The 18,282-nt window shown below is 39.2% G+C and overlaps 2 long non-coding RNA genes across 2 annotated transcripts in view; one reads left to right on the plus strand and one right to left on the minus strand.

The window, feature by feature from the left end:
- The window catches only part of LOC132914285 (uncharacterized), a 92,666-nt gene extending 74,405 nt beyond the window's left edge, over window positions 1-18,261 (plus strand). The window contains exons 2-4 of the long non-coding RNA XR_009659551.1: window positions 12,071-12,180; window positions 12,753-16,559; window positions 16,689-18,261. This is a non-coding gene — a long non-coding RNA (uncharacterized LOC132914285). The remainder of the gene's footprint in view (window positions 1-12,070; window positions 12,181-12,752; window positions 16,560-16,688) is intronic.
- Window positions 8,695-10,182, minus strand: LOC132914288 (uncharacterized). Its single transcript, XR_009659554.1, has 2 exons — window positions 9,847-10,182; window positions 8,695-9,234 (listed from the first exon to the last, which is right to left on the minus strand). It is a non-coding gene; the product is annotated as an uncharacterized LOC132914288 (long non-coding RNA).
- Window positions 18,262-18,282: the final 21 nt, after the last annotated feature.

Here is an 18,282-nt window from a genome sequence, read left to right on the forward strand (position 1 = left end):
ATCTGTTGGAAACTGAAATTAAATTAGAAGACGTTCGTTTAATCTTCCTTCCACGTTTTGCCGCGGAAAAATGTCTGAAATTCCAAAGCGGAAGGAAAATGGGCAGAGAAGAACGTGAATGCGGCTTTGAAGCTACTGCTCGAAAATAAAATGACCCAGAAACAGGCCGCTAAGGCTTTCAATGCTCTAAACACGACGAATGTGAAGGTTGGGCACACGTCGAATGCACCTACCAAGAAAATATTAATTACTTTACTCGTGGTACACGTAAAAATCAAATTTGAACAAAACTGTGTATTCTAATATCTAAATGTCTTTTCTTCAACGTTATAAATCTATTAATTAAATAATTGCTCGGTACTGGACGACGATCTTTCGTTTCCTACAAATTACGACATTTTCCCTCCTCCAAATTATCAATTTTTATCGCTGAATTTCACAAAATTAATTTCTCTCCTTTTATTAAGTTCCATTTGTATTACAAACTCGTTTCTCAAACTGCGGTCTTTACCGACTCTAGCTCAAGATTTAACAAAATGATTCAGAACGGTCGATATCGCACGACTATGTATTTCTAACAAACTAAAGTTCGAAACGTCGCATTATTTAAATCGATTTAGAAAATATCTTGCGCAAATCACTCGAAAATCGCAACTCCAAACCGTTTAATACTATTTCAACTTTGCCTTGGATATTAATTCAGAAGAAAGCGTGTACCTAGCTACGAGCACAGTCAAAGGGATTATGTTGCAAACTTGCAATAAATATTCTATCGTCGTTGTTTCTACGCCATACGAGGTGAGATTAGAAATTTCTGCTTGAAAAACTATGGTAGATACAGCAAAGACTCCTTTGACATCCTTCGTATTCTTTTACATCGGAGACTCGAAAGAGGCAGCAGACAAGCGGAGTTGGTAAAATGTACCGTAAAATGTAAAATGTGTCGACTAGTTGCAAAGTAGACTCGATCGAGTAATTCCAGTGTTTTTAACGAGGAAATTTGACGATGGTATAAATAAAAAAGAGAAACAACTTAAATTGAAGAAAAATATTCCTTGCGTCGGAAATGAAAGAACGCTCGGTCGGATGAAATCTTCGAGCTTTCTTCATCCCCTAAGCCCTAAAACATTTCTCATGTCAGTTCGCAATTCTGTTCTATAATTCTCCTTGTAAAATCCATGTCATTCGAAACTATAAATCCATCAACGCCAATATTCAGGATATTGATTCCAGAACACCTTGGACGGATCTTGAATACGTTCTAGCGAGTTTAGATAGGCATTGGGACAGGGAAAAACGTTGTACGTGTTCGATCACAGTGCTATCTGGTTCCCGCGATTGAATAATGGCTGGAATAGCAGACGTTCTCGGCCAACCATACATCTACATTTGTACGTCTACAGTTGTATTACGTCTTCGTTACCATTGTTCATTAATACCCATCGACGACAGAAGATCGTACAGTGCACGTATACCAACTGCGATATTTAATTCAAACGAACGTTGCAGGACTTAATTTCATCGGATGTTTAGAACTATGACTTTCTATATATTCTGGGTTGGCAACTAACCGCAGCCACTTAGTTGCCAACCCACTATATTCCTGTTCTGTGCAGTTACCTAAGGACGTCAGACTTAAATCTCTAAGTAATATAATTGAAATTTTTGTTACGCAGTCTAACGATATGTTTGCAGATTCTTTGGAAATCCTTTGCTTCCAGGTAACGTAGTATCTTGTAATCCTAGAACGAAGCACGTTCGCGAGATTAACAGTTAACGCGAGAATAAAAAGTATGTGCATAAGGTGCCGAAGTGGTTGGTCGAGCCGGCATACAAAGTAACGGAATAATTCACCATGTGGCTGACATTTTCCAGGTATCTCGTATCCGTCTGAGATGGCCAAAAACATCGGACGAACGCCGAGCGTCGTGTCGAGTCGGCGCGGTGTAGAAGACGCGCGACGTCGCGTCGCTTTGCCGCGAAATATTATAGGAACGTGTCATTTCCGTGCGCTGATTGGAAATTGTCAGGCCGCGGAACCATCTCTGCTTCATTGGTTGTACGGATATTAGCCGGAAGTAGGACCGTGCACCGCCGCGAAAACTTTTTGATTGCGTTTCAGGCGATGCCGAAAACCGGCCATTACATATTCCGAGCATTGTTAATTATTAAACGATGCTACGCTGTTGACCGTGTATGCGTGTGTAGGTTGTGGCTTCGAACAACAACATCCTAGCCTCGTTGACGGCCTGTTCGTTGTGTTTTGCCGATAATAATATGCACTGCTGACAGGGATATTTAGTAGATTATCGCGAACGAGACAGCTCGACAGCGGAATAGGCGGCGAAATAACTTTAGGCGAGATCTTCTGCATGAATATTGTATAGGGTTAACGATGAAGCGAGTTTAACAGATACAATGGGATACATGCTACTTGCACGGGAACGAATATCTGGTCATAACCGGACGGGAATAAGTCGAGCTTCGAGAACAAAAATTTAACGAATCCAACAGAAACGAGTATATCTCATTTCGATAATATCGTTCGAAGATACAGGATGGCCCATAAATCGCGAGCAAATTTATTTTATTTCTTTTTTTTCTTTTTTGGAATTATTATCAAACGTCTGGTAATTTATTACGGAGAAATTCAGTGCAAATCGTGCAATTTTATTTTCGATATCGTCGGGCTCGAGAGATATGTTTGAAAAAAGAATAATTTCGCGTAACGGCCCGTTAAAACGAACGTTTCCGAACTTTATTTTCTTGAAAATGAAGCGCCGAGCGAAAAAATTGTACTCTACATTTTCCACTTATCTTTACACGTAAAACAACCCCCTATCGATTATTCGCTACTGCCCACTCCGAAATTGCTCACGTTCAAGTATACCTGACAAATTTGCAAACTCGATTTTCTCGTAAACTAAGCCTCAAATGAAAAAATTGTACTCCATATTTTGTTCTTATTCTTCCACGAGGAATCGCTTCTACATGTTACTCGGCCACCCTCAAAATATACGTATATCGTTCTGTTCGTTCCTGTCGTTAAAATTTACAAGAACGGAAATCCGAATTAATCGACCTGCTTCGATAACGAGAATGACATCGCGTCGTAACAAGTCAGACGGGTAATTAATTATTAGTCCCTCGGTTCCTCCAAAGCAATCCTAGTTGAATAGATAAATTCACGTTGCAGAATAGAATTTAGAACGCGATTGCATAGAAATTCAACGCTAGAACGAGAACGCTATATACCTAAACAAACGGCATTCGAATTTATCCGATCGTTTCGAACGTGTCGATCAAGCGGCATATACCGAATGAAACAAACCTGCTTTAGACGGAAGCAAATTTAGAATGGTGAATTTTCGATCCAGCCTACCGCTACACCATTCTAGGATAGGGCTTGCGGGTATCCGCTTCATGGACGTCCGACTCATATATTTTACGGCGAGCCGCAGTAACTAACAATTCCTAGTTTGCGGGCCGCCGCTATATTTTCGTCAGCTCATTCCCCCGGGGTACTTGGGAACCGCCGATTTATTACCGCGCCCCTATACGCTTTCCCTTCGCGCCGCCGCGCCGCGCCGTCAGGATACTCCAGATTCTTAGTCAATAGTCAAACATAAAAGCGAATAGCGATTAGAATGCGATCCCATTCTGTCAAAGGTAGCAAATTTTATATTGTTAACTCTCGCGCGATTTCTTCGTTATTTTACATAACGAGAACGAATTTCGATCGTTAACGCAAAATGACAATGAAATTTCAAACGTCGAGAAGAGAAGCGATCGGTTTGGAATGGAGCGATCTGCGTGCGCTTTTACGATGCTTCAACGATATTCTTCCTCGAGAACTTTTTCAACCAGTTAGCTGTTTTTGACGAGTAAACTCGTCACGAAGAAACAGCGACGTTTAGCGTTCTGACGAGCATACTCGTCGTGCGTAGAAAGTAGTTAGAATTTGCTGTTTAAATTGCAATTTTGACGAAGACTAAAATATGGTCGTAAATTTTCAGACGTTTCCAATACTTGAAGGCCAAGATGGAATAAAACGAAGGGATAGAAAAATATAAATGATAGTTATTTTTAAAGAAACTGTATATAGCCTGAACAAAGTAGTTGTTCTCTCCTTTGTAACACATTTTAGGTACGCGTTTCTCAAAAAGGTCGCAACAGCCGACTGGTTAAACTTCAATTAGATCACAACACGTGCATTTTGGATCGCAGGAATTGCAAACTGTTGTAATATCAATATCGGATCGTATTGTTATAATATCAATTTTCTGAAACAATCACAAAGAACAGCGGTTATTTTCTCTAACAACTATGAAGAATCAGAGTGAGCGAAAATATCGATTTCGGTTTCGGTTCCGGTCCCACTGTCTCTCTGAAATATTCGTATCGCTTTGTATTCCCATCGGTTATAGTAGTTTCTTTTCCATGTAGAAAACTTGTACCTGCGAGTCCGTAACAACGGTCCAATCAAACTTTTTAATTCTTTCGAGGCAATAGATGGACGAAATAAAGTATAGTATAAGACGTTAAACGTAGTTGATAATTATCGCGCAGATATATCGAACATTCGACACGCGCATGAGGTGAATAGCAGGGCCACCTCGCGGGATGATAATGGCTATCAGAATTCCGAGGACGTGCCATTAGGTAAATTGTGAAATGCCGTGGATCGCGATTCATGGACGACTCGTGCAGTCGTGCCACGTTCGAATTCTCATGAGCGTGGCCAAGTTCCCAACCGAGAAACTTGCCAGTCGACTCGATTAAACTGCAAGTACACGATCGGTGCCAAAGCTAATTCACATCGTCCGCCTGTTTCTACTTTCTAATCAGTGACTTTCAATCAAATATAATTAACCCCGCTAAATTTAATAATTCGATCTTGTTCCGAAATGAAAATATCATAAATGTCGCGAAATACATAGCGTTGACGGTAATACGTATTGACGTAGGTTTTGGAAAATGGAAAATCCGATGAGCTATAACGATATCAAAACTTAACTTTGTAATTTCGCGGAGAACCAACACGCTATTGAATAATCCAATGTAGTATCAGATTCTTGTCACTGAAACTTCGCTAAGATTACATGCTGCGAACTTTAAACGATGCTGCTTTTTTTAGCAAAATCGGTGTCATATGGAAATGTTGAATTTATAAGATTCGGTTGAATTCCCTGTAGATTTGTTAGATTTCCAAATTTTATTATATTTAAAGGAATTTTACTGTAATCATACGAGAAGATGTTATAAGACGATAAGCTTTCCGAAACGAGGTTTCATTTTGTTGTCGCCACTTCTAAGAAAACTCTACATCTGGTCTTTAGTTTTCTCAAGCACCGAAGCCATTGATAGCGCATAGACAAAAGACTGCGTCGAAGGCAAACCATAAACGGTACACACGCAACGTTAGCTTCGGGGTTTTTCAGTCATAGGGTAACGCTACTAGAGTGCGGATCTGAACCAGCTCATATTGTATTCCAAACTTTGTACTTACAATTTAGTATTCAAAATATGTATTTTCTACCTTGCAATCTATCCACGCGTTCCTTTGTATTCACATACATCCAATAACCTTAACGCATTTGACAGACGAACAAACGGAAAATTAAAGAAAGAATCGGCCTCGAAATAAATATAGAAAATCAAAGTTCGCTGCATCGGATAAGCGAATGTACGCGATACAGTGCGAACAAGAGACAGTGGACTTGCATAAGAAACGGACAGGACGCACCGATACTTAAATCTTAAGCTACACATACGAAGTAGTGGTTATGACGAAGTTTATTTATAAAGTAGATGTTAATTTTCCTCTGAGGTTTAATCTTTTGAGTTGCGAACGAAGCGTAAAATTGCGTAAGAACTTGGGCTCGCATAGTCGGTTAAACTACGGAACGTCGGTACGATCTGCCATTTCAACGTTTTCTTGAAATATGCAATTTGATTGAATTGTCGAAAGCCGAGAAAGCGTCTGTAAAATAGCCGCTGTCGTTCTTCGTCACATTTTCTCTTTTTCTGCATAAAACATTAAAATAATAAACATCTAGGACACTCGCAATTCAGCCGCGTAATAAAACGCACGTAGCCACTATGTTGACGCGGCGAGCTGACGTGTTCGCAAAAACAACGTGGCTTTTGTGCTTTCCGGGCTGACCAAAATTGAATTTACACTGGCTCGAGTCACGGTGACATACGACAGCGTGTACGCTTCTCCTCGCTGAACATGACAGAGTTCTTCTGCACCAGCTATAATCTGGCATCGACGCAAAGCTAGAGACAATACAAGCTTGGACATGGTTCGTTCGTCATCAGAGTGGAGAACGATTTCGCTGCACGTTTCCGCTCAGTTTTATTATTGTTCACGAGCTGTTCGCGGGGGAATACAAAATAATTATACGGATCCTTTGATGTGCGCTTTCTGCATGGCTTTCATTTCGGTCTTCCGTGTTTCGTCAGATTTGATTCCACGGTTTGTTGATCCCTCTGTTGACATTGATGTCGCTGAAATATTATGAAATAACGTAGACATGTAGGTGTATTCAGAAAAATTGCACGATAAGATTTCGTTGTTTAAAAATGACGCGGAATCTGACGCCTACTTTATCTCGTTTTGTCGAGTCGCTCGATGATTTCGAAATAGTCGGTGCAAGGCAGACGATAAGCTTTCGGAAACCAGGTTTCATTCGATAGAGAACAAACGGTAAATTAAAGAAAGAATCGACCTCGAAATAAATATAGAAAAATAAAAGTTGGCTGCATCGGATAAGCGAATGTACGCGATACAGTGCGAACAAGAGACAGTGGACTTGCATAAGAAACGGACAGTACGCATCGATATTTAAATCTTAAGCTATACATACGAAGTAGTGGTCATGATGAAGTTTATTTATAAAGCGGAAGCTTTGGACGATAGTGGCCACGTTAAGCTCTTTGGCCGGATAAACTTTCCAGACTCCTGCATCGCCATCGATTGTGGCCCAGAGCCAAGACCTCCTTATCCTACATAATATTTTACGAGCATAGACTTTGTTTTGTACCCAGAAGGCCCGGAGGATCCGGCAGTTGCGAATGAATAGGGAAAGGAGAGTGAAACGTACATTTTTTTATTTATAGTCGTCTACAATCGGAACTTAACCGAAGGTAATACGACTCTACACGAATAATCAAACGTTGCTCACTTTTTATTTCAAAGATGGTGATTCGTATTGTACGATAGGACAAAAATGTACATCTTTTTGCTATATCAAATTTTTACGAACCACGATCCGCTGTTCTTCGCTTGTTGCGCTTCCGCGCAATCAACGCGTGAGAGTAGGAGCGATTAAAATGACACGTAGAATTTTGCGAAATCGAAAAGTGCTCAAACGCTCGCTTTTCCTATCGAAACGCGATAGACGTACGAGGTACATCGATCGGTACGAAGATTTTTAATCGACTTGCGAGAAAAATGTTAGTTTATTGTTGCCGGGCTTTGCTTCGTTACGTATCGTGCAATTCGCAAGAGCTTTTTGGTCTTACATATTCCGAATAAATATCGTGTTGTTTCGATTAATGGAATTGCACGTTTACAGATCAAAATGAACGATCGTTCCGATGATCATTTCCGTCGTTCGATCGCAGATGTGTGCGATTAAACGCGATACACGTGCCTCTATTCGAGAAAGACGTGCCGCAAGATTAAATGTCGCAATACGCGGCTGACAGTTCGTTAATTAACTCGCGACGAACAAGATCGCCTTGCCGGCACGGCGGCAAGATAATGGAGTTAAATCGAGAAATCTGTCGCCAGTCGATATACGTATGTATGCCTTGGGTCATTAAATGCGACTGTCTGCCGGTTTAATTCGTGTAATTTCGCTAATAACATTCCACGACAAACATCTGGTTACATGTATCACGGAGTAACAATTCCCCCTACGAAAGTTTCTCGTCGAACACGACGTGACGAGAAATAATTAAATTTAAATTATTATATCGCAAAAGTCAAAAATTTCAAAAGATAGACACGCGAATGGTAATGGTACCTAGTCGAAGAATGAGAAAATTAACATTATATAGTAACATATATACGATATTACTACGACATGTGAAATTTATTACAACATATGTAACAGGTATAAACGTTATCTACTTGTAAGAACAGACACAGACAAAATTGACTGAAAATACCGATGACACGGCGTATGCTACTCCATGGGTCTCGAATGTGTTTAATACGTAACATTGTAGCAAGAGTTCAGTCGTTTAAATCTGTTAAATGCCACACGAGTATGTATACGGTATAAATAATTGCAGAATAAACTTTTCTGTTACTTTATCGACCAGCAACAAGTTCCTCGGACTTTTTCGTAATCTTCCACGCATTGCTATTACCACCTTGTTGCTAATCGGGAAAATAGAAGAATATTGTTTTCGCAAAACCGTTCGGTTTTACCGCACTTTTACTTGATTCATTCGGTTCTACTCAGCGCTCAGAAAACTTATAAACATATAGATAAACTTCTGAATGTAAAACTGGAAATTAAATAAATTTACGCGCATTTACAAATACTTGGATATATATGCGGCAGCCTGCATGAAGGTTCCGCTTGGAAAATCAATGTAAAAACAGCATAAAATACTGATTGAGAGTATTGTGAGAGAAATCGGAAGCAACGCGACAAATATAGAACCTAATTGTGATGCAATTGCGAAACTAGGCAACTTGATTTAATCGCAAAGGTACAGGTTGAAGGTGTTGGCAGGCAACATTTCTGGTTTAATCTCATTATAATTTCGACGCGGCGCCGGCGCTCTGTGCGGTACGGCACGGTGTGGTACAGTACAGCGTGGCGTGGTACGACGTGCCGTGGTGCCGGCGTTCCAAAGTGTCCTCCTTAGTGTATGACCAAAGTTTTCGCGCCCGAAGAATCGATATAAGACGGACAAGGCGAAGCCAATAGCGCCGGGTACAAGACGAAGAGCTCGGTTATTCGGTACGTCACGATTAATCGCTTCGGTTGCCCCCGGTATAATTAAATTAAACTTCTCAAGAATTTCACTTAGCCCCCGAAGACGAAGGTCCAATGTGTTACCGGTTCCTATAACGAGAGTCCGCTTGTCCAGAGGAACTTAGAACGTGCATCAAGCGGACCCCACTTGTCTTCCCATGAAATCATCTAGCTGTTCTTTACCCTCCCGTCCTTCTATTTCCTTCCTTCTTCCTGCTTACCGCCACGGTTTCTTAAAGAGGGGAATATTAATGGACCGAAGATGAAATATATCAAACACGTATATCATCCAAGTAATATAGAAACGCAAAGGTAAATGACAATCGTTGAACCGTTAATTTCACGATGCTTATCGCTCGTGTTGTACACACGTACTCTCGTAGCTGAGTGTCAGAAACTCAGTCATTAACTCTGATAAGGACTCTGCGTTTAAATTCGTTTTTCGTATTACGCGAATTTTTTGTAAAATATCTAGCGCGTCGATTAGTCGTCGTACAGCGATTAAGAAACGATTAAGCGAATACTAACGAACATTAAGTAACGATCAGCCGTGAATGGCATTTATTCGTCATGTTTGAGAAGCGACTTCGTTTCGAGGTATCGAGTTATCGAGGATCATAGTTATTGCTGTTATCTCGGTCGTAGAGTTCAAACAGGAAGGAGAGACGCGATGCACTCGATCGCCAATAAGAAAGCGTGGAAACGCGCGAGTATATCTTCGTGTGAAATACGTTCACAGGTTTTACGCGCTGTTAGCATTCGTGTCAGGAAGATGCTCCAACGCGAAACGAGCCACCGGTGCGCGCTGTTTCCGTGGAATTATACGATTGAAGAAAACACTTACTCGCCTGTGAAACGACCCCCGCCCCTCGGTTCAGCTTGCACTCGCGCGTGTCCGCGTTTCTCTGTCCGCTTTTACGAGCAGCCTTTGATGGACTTTCTGTGTGCGTGAAGACGAACAAACGTTTTCCTCTTACGGACGAATCGAACTGTTTATCTTCAATAATGTCGTCGTACTTAACACGGCTGCAACATTTTAAAACGATTGCAAAGTGTCACGAACGATCGCGTAACCGCTAAGCGTAATCTTTCAGAGCTTTCAGAATCTTGTAGATTTTAAATTTCACAAAGCGAAAATCGAAAGCTGACATTTTTTCGCTTCTATCTTTCCTGTATCCAAATTTTATTGCACGCGTAATGGTTTCTTTACGACACAGCACGAATACCAAGCTTATCTTCGAACAGTAACAAGAGACAAACAACGAGTCATCATGCAGGTAACTACGTAAAATGAATCGTTCGTTCACATTAAGCCAAGAATAATTAAAGCAAAGAATCAAAATAGCGGTACACTGTACTTGCGATGAATGTACTTAAGGATAGAAGAGCTTTTGCTTATTAAGGCACTTTTATACTGTAGGATTACGTGGAAATTCTTAAACGAACTGATCAAAGTAAAGTCAACGAAAGTTACGAAAGTTGATAAGATCCGTCAACTTAAATGGGAGAACCTGTTTGCAACGCTATAAGCGATAAAAACAGTCATTTAAAACATTTAACTAAGGAAAGTTCGTGTAACACAACGGTGTTGTTACTCCTCGTCATTCCTCTATCTTGTTAGTTGAAATAACGGACAACAAATAAAATTACACCGAGGTAATTTTTACCTAGAAATTTTCGCGGATAATACTTGCTAAGCTACTTAAGTCGGAGCTCCGCGTCGTTGAAATTTTTTAATTTACATTCCCTACATTTCCGGGATTACTATGTTCCACTCGGCCAGAGTTGGAAACTTTTTCACGTATCGTCAGAAATGAAATATGTACGTTCGCAGATACTGGTATCCCAGTTTTGGAACGTTCGTTTCTAAGTGTTCGTCTAAGGGCAATGTATTCCGTTCGCTGGCCAATCTGATTTAACTTTTACTATTACACGATGAAACCGCAGAAAATTATCGCTCGAATAATCATTTGACATTACGAAATTCTTCGTCGATTGCGATCGAACATTACGTGCGTGGAATTCGATTAAAAGGCAATTAGATAAAAATACTATTTCGTACGTAGCAAGAAATATATGTATCTATATTTACATATATTTTCAAGCAAACATAGCTACTTTACAAATGAATAGTATCATTGTTATCCTTGACTATTAAACAGTATGCTGGATGTATATTATGCTGTAGCAATTATGCACGTCAGTTCACATCTATTGCCCTACAGCGCTCTTGCTTACATTCAAGTCAGACGTCTTGACTTTTGGGGATAACCGTTTCCGTTTATCATACATCAAGAAACTGCTTCTTGCAGTTCTCGTCTATTTCTTAACCGCTTCGTCGTCATAGTAATTCTACTCGACTACATTATCCTTAAACGGTAATAATTAATCTTTCGGAATTCAATTCTCTTCCGCAGTTTATTTTCCATACGCGTGATATAACGGTTGACAAAATTTCTCACTATTCGGACAATAGTTTTGTGTATTCTACGTCTACGTTTTATTTTTTCATTTTTTTTTCATGCACATTGTTGAACACGTTTTGTAATGTAACGTATTCGAGAGCGCCAAATGAAAACCGCCGTTACATAACACGTTTGCAAACATCGCTTTTCTTTAGGAAATTTTTTTTTTTTTTTTTTTTTTTTTTTTTTTTTTTTTAGTGATAGAATTTTGAGATAAAGCAGCTCTTCAAATTTAGATAAATATCTTTACTTGCAATTTATTCAACTTGAATGCAAATATATGAAATTTTTAATATATGAAATGATATGAAATTTGATTCGATAAATCCAGTTAGGACATTGCGTTATCCCGTCTTGTTAGTATAAATCAATCGTTATTACTATCTACCGGCATGGTTTCCAAGCAAATAACGCTATTTTCTATAATGGAACGGGCTGCTTCAAATTCTTATCGTCCAACCAATTTCAGTTCATTTCCAAGTCTATATCATATACATGCACCACGCTGGACATTTAAATCTATTACTACACATTTCTTAGGAAAAGAAAATCTTACTTTAAAATTTACTCGCTATATGTATATTTATCGTGGTTTTCCAGCAGAACGCTGCAAATGTACGCTCCATATACAACACTATGGTTACACCGTAGAGAATCGACCGAGTTCTCGCCGCCCTGTGACAACTTTGAGGCAACTCTTCGGGCACACCTGTGTATGTACCTATTGTACTTTACCCAGTTCATGAAATATTTCGTGTCTACAATGTTGTTCATTTCCCCGGATCTTGTATATGCAATCAATTTGTATCGTTTTCTATACTTTTTTTTTTTTTACAAGTTTTAACCCAACGATGAAGAACTGTCAACAGTTGTTAGTTTATGCTGAGGTTATTAGATGTATGAACAGAGGAACGCGTGGATAAATTGTAAAGTAGGAAATATATTTTAATACAGAAGTGTAAGTACGAGTAGGAATATAATCTGAGCTGGTCCCGATCCGCGCGCTGGACCCGAAGCCATCGTCGCCTGTCTACTGTCTGTTGTCTGCCTTCGTCCCAGTCTATCGTCTATACGCTGTCGATGGCTTCGGTGCTTGGGAAAACTAAAAAGACCAGGTGTAGAGTTTTCTTAGAAGTGCTGACCACTTCAACGGTTTAGAATAACAAACAAGCGCCTTAATAATTTATAGTCCGTAACAAGGGCCAAAGTTCCGGTTGCATACAAATTTATAGATTCACGCTACGAAAACAAACTTGCCCACAGGTGACGATAAACAATATACCAGATAAAGAGTCAGTCAGATACCTGAGCATGATTCTGGACAGAAGATTGACATGGAAACAACGTATCTTAGATAAAACTCAAAGCAAAATTTTAAAAATTCTACTGGCTCATCGGCCGACGTTCCAACTTAAACACGCAAAGTAAAATCACACTATACAAAGCTATATTAAAACCTGTTTGCACCTATGGAATCCAACTATGGGGAACAGCGAGTAATTCCAACATAGAAATTCTTCAACGATTCCAATCGAAAACCTTAAGATCCCTAATAGATGCACCTTGGTACGTCACCAACGAAACGATACATCACGACCTCTAGATACCCACGGTCAAAGAAGAATTATCCAAATTCAGCAATAGACATTGCGCAAGAGTTAACAACCACGAAAAGCCTCTAATTACTCAACTACTCGACACCTCGGGACAGATCTGTAGGCTAAAAAGACATTACACCTTAGACCTAAGCACTAGATTCAAACAGAATCAAACATACTATAAACACTTATTAATCATGTCACAGTACCGCGCCAGATAAATTTATTTAAAATCCTCTAACGAGAATTAATTGTAAATTAAACGCAAATATAGAAAAAAATTTATAGATTTCTCAAACGATTTAAAATAATCTGATCCGCGATTACTGTTCTCGCTACTGCGACGAAAATGACGGCGAGGATCTCGCGAATCGTGGACTACGACGCAACGTAGCAAAGAAGTTACAGAACATATGTATTGTGACATAAGGTGATACAATAAAATAGAAGGCAAATAACGATCGTCAAAAGTTGACAGGGATGAACAAAGACGTATGTAGATATGCGTGTTCGCATTTCATCGTACGTTATTACAACGCGTTGGCGTGATTTATGACGATACAAATTATTAGATTCAGGCATGACATCCTTTCACGCGAGATCGTTGTTTCTCTTAACGTTTGTTTCAGTTTTTATTGTCACCAAGCCGCATACGTGGCATAGAATAAACCCGATAGTCGATGGTTTTCTCGTGTGCTGCGTTTTGAAGGGTCAGGCGACTCCGAATGTGTGAAATTCTACAATTACGCGAGAACAACGAGATATTCTATCATTATCGATATAGCTTTTCGTAAACGATCTATCATATTCGCGGCAACGGTTTTGAAAAAGAAATAAATATATAGCAAGTATCGTCGAGAAGACAGCGGATAACGAGTAAATGATAAAAATTAAATTTTCCTAAATCATGTATATTCTTTAATACGCGAGGCTTAAGATAATACACGGAAGGTTACGTAAAACTTTTGTATTTTAACTTCTAAATGAGCAACTACCTCGAGTACGGTAAACAGTAAAGGCGGGCAAATAAACTCGACTAAGCAACTGCTATCTTGTACAGAAGTGTAACTGAAATGAAAACAAGAGCATCTTCTTAAAGCATGCTCTTTAAGAGTTACGGAACTACACAGTCGTTTGAAAATGTCCGTGTTTTCTTCTGTTATTTTAAACCCAAACATCTACCGTAGAATCGAGGATTTTAGGAAATGAAGCCAAATTTGCTAAGTGAAACTTTGCATGGTAAAACCCTGATGTCGAAAGCGAAGCATAGAATGTATTCGTCGAACATAATTATAAATACTGTTTGACTCTCGTGAAAAATTCGAATATAACAAGAAATACACTACAACGTAGCTAGTCGTTAACGTTCTTATGTCTGTCTGTTAATGGCCTTACGTGAAACAAGAAGAACGATACTCTGCCAGACAGTATTAAATCACGATGTAGTAATATCTTTATAGGTGATATTTCTATATCTATTTCATTCGCTTACGCTCGTTATTATCTTTTCTTACTGATATTAGTACTACGTTAAGACATCGAGTTATGTGTATAAAACTTTATATTCCGCATCGTATCTACACACTGGGTGTTCGGCTACAAGTGTCAGGAAATTTAAGGGATGATTCTTGACACCCAAATAAGGCGAAAATCAAAAATAAAAAAATTGCGTTTTCGGCTTTGTTGTTTAGTTACTGACAATTAAAAATACCCCTGCACGCGAGCAAACCCTCCTTACACGAACGAAAAGAGGTCAGCCTAAGCAGTAGGGCGTATATCATATATATGTATACGGTATGCATGGAGATACTAGCATAGCAATTAATTTATTCTTGACACAAGCAGCTTATCAATTCTTAAAGCATATGCAATAATTTTACTCCGATTGAAATTTAAGCTTTCGCATAAGCCAACAAGAAATCAAACTTACAAGGAATAAAATAGAAATTAAAGATACATAAAGTTATATTTAATATGTGATTAATCGATTGAGGCGAATCGATTTCGCGTATCACGCAAGCAGTAAGAAATGGTTTTCATTTGAACGGTACACGACGTTCAACGTAAAAATGCAAATGCACGTTAAAGATAGGCCACGTTAAAGACGCTCGGTGAAAGAGGAAACTAAACGGGTAGCGAAATTTTGAAGCGGCCGGTAGCACTTGAAAAACTCGAAGGCCGATAGCCAGGTCGTATATCATGCCGATAGCACGGCAAAGGATGCAGGGAAACGAGCCTGACTCGAACTTGTTGAGCAAATAAAACGCGAAAATGTAGTAAGCCGAGGAGAAATCAGCAGTAGAGGTATCAGAAACGTACAAGTGTGTTAGTAACTAGCTTTACAGTGTTATAATATTGGTTCGCTGAATATTACTCGTGCGATCGGCCACATTATTTACGCAACGATAAATCGAAGAAAACACTTGCTTCACGCGCGACGTTCGAGTGTCTTCCCGATTCCATTCGATAGCTACGTTCTACCGCGTCTTACGTCTCTCACCTTCCTGTCACTGGTGACAAAAATCTAACCTTACTTTTATTTTGTTTCTTTTTTCTCTTTAAAATCTCTCATACACATTCCCTACTTCGTGCACGTTCGTATTGATTCCTTACCGTGTTTGCTCGCTAACGCCAAGTACGAAAGTATCGACACATTGCACGCAAAATTTCATTGTCGCGTTAACGTAATTCCGCGTGTTAGTAAATCATGTTCGAAATTTCTCAAACAGTCTACGAGGATTATCTCTGTTAACTCTTGTATAATTTTCTTTCAATTTAAACACTATCGCTGATATAACAAATGATATATTAAACAATTCGTAATGTAACAGTAACAGATCTAATTCTAAGCAACCGACAAGCAACAATTACAAACATCGTTACCCATCGGAAACGTACATATATCATATATCGGATGCGTTCATATATCACGCAAAACACCGGCTAAGTGGATATAATTTTTTAACGCTTAATACAAAGTCGTCGTGTAAAATAAATAAACAGTCAGCGCGAATACTCCCCTATCTTCGTGGACGACAAGCGTCGAATAATCCTTTCATCTAACTAACGGTTAATAACCTATAGCCTTTCCTACAGATTTTTCTTAGAAGTAATTTATCATCAGAAAGGATTCTCAACTCAACGGAGGATATCTTGCTTGGTTTAGGTTTCCCCCTCCTTGAAACTCCCGCCTTATCGGAATTACAATTATCAAAGTTAGCCGATGAACTTTTAATTAGAATCCGAATAAAGTCCGAAAGGTCGTGACAAATTGAACGACCGAGCGAGTCGGAATGATCGACGAAAAAGCAGCGACCGAAAAGACTTTGGAAGGAAAAAAGTGTCGCAGACTGATAAAGCTTGAAAAGTAGAAATTCTTGTTTCCTGAAGGTGGCAAAAGGATCGCGACTACGCTACGCAATACGACGCGACGGGAAGCGCTCTTAGAAAATCAACAAGCGTCTGGGATACGAGGAAACGAATGGAATACGAAGGTTGGTTGTATCGTCTTTTGTTCTGGCGCAATACAGCCGTTAAAACTATGTATTTTACGCTCCAGCCAACAAAACAATTACGCGCCTCCGTTAGCTGTAAAGTTATACAGTCCTTGTGTAATTTTTCAGTCAGAAAGTGATTAAAGAAATTAGCAGCGTGTTTCCTCGCACGATACACGTTTAGTTTTTGATGAGAGGATTCGTCTTGGTAGAATTGTATGTGACTACAGAGGTGCCAAGTCCGAATAATTGATCGTCTCTCGTTTCTTATTTCATTCATCTTTCTTTTTTTTTTCTTCCTTTCCTACTAAACGACCTCTTCAGACAGAACGTTTACGCGTACGAGTAGTTTCGAACAAATCCCCGTAATATTCCGTGTTGCGTACAGTTTGTCATCCTTCGTAACGGAGTTTAATGCCACAGTATCTAGCTAGTACTGCTACCGTGAGATCAATATCCCGTAAAGGTAGTTTCCCGGGAGACAGTGTATTTTCATTCTATTGGATCAGCAGTATTTTGGGGTCTGATACAACGTCCGCTATACATATGTTAAATCTAGGAACACTGCTGTTACCAAACGAGCAGGCTGTTTTTTTTTTAACCACCGTATCGTGCAACTCGTATTTTCGGCTATCACAAAAAATTGTATATTTGCCTTCAATTAGAGCAACGTTTCGCTAAACGATAATCCCGTATTTATGATTTTCCAAGTTTAATATCTTTCTATCGCGTCAAGCGTTTCGTCGCTGCTTTCCACAAATTTTATCTTCTAAGTAGTTTCTGATCCCAATTTCTTGTCGGTTCGTATTCGTTCGATCGAATATATCCAAAGAACAACTCGACTGGTTCGTCTATGGTACGAAGTAAAGGAACCCAGATGAAAGACGAATGATAGGAAACAAGCGAAGACGAGACGCCCGGAGGTAGTTGTCCCAGAATCAATCTTCTGCAAGCGAGGGCGCTCTTTCTTAACTGCTAAGGGAGTTCTACTGACACGGAAGCAGAAACTATCGGCTTGGCGACGTCACCGCGGTAATTGCACGCTTCTCGAACAACGAAGTCTTTCGTAACTGGATTTCTTGGCTCCATTCGTTGTCGAGTTTTACTGCAGTCCGGTTTTTCCTCCAATGTCTCTGTCCCATCAACACTTTGTCCGATTTTTCGCTTTTAATCGACGATTATTAATATTATCATGTTATTTTGTTATATTAGTATCATTAAGATTGGGAAAATACGTGTACGCTTTGAACTACCTGTATATTGGAAGTTTCTTGGAAATTCTAATTTTTGAATAAGAATTTATTAAACCGTAAAATCTAACTGAAGTACATACGTACGTATTACTTTTTGATATTCATCAGATAATTTACTGTCGTATAACACGCTTTCGATATGGCACAGTATGGACTTTCGTGTTATAGCTATATGGATTACCTGAATTAAAATTTTAATTAAAACCTAGATTTTTAGATCGTGCGAATCAGTATGAACCATTTTGTTGAGTTTTTCAATATTTATTTAATCACATTTATACATATGATATAAGATGAAGTCGTAGCATAATGAAAAATGAAATAAATTGTTTTGTCATAAAACGTAATACCACAGCATTCGGTTATTCATGGGACAATTACCAACGAAATGTTACAGTCTAATAAGCAAACTTGATTTTTGTATATGTATATATTAAAGATAGTTTTATACTATCTATAGCGGTTTAAAT

The sequence above is a fragment of the Bombus pascuorum genome, chromosome 14, assembly GCF_905332965.1.
Source record: "Bombus pascuorum chromosome 14, iyBomPasc1.1, whole genome shotgun sequence".
Taxonomy (NCBI): domain Eukaryota; kingdom Metazoa; phylum Arthropoda; class Insecta; order Hymenoptera; family Apidae; genus Bombus; species Bombus pascuorum.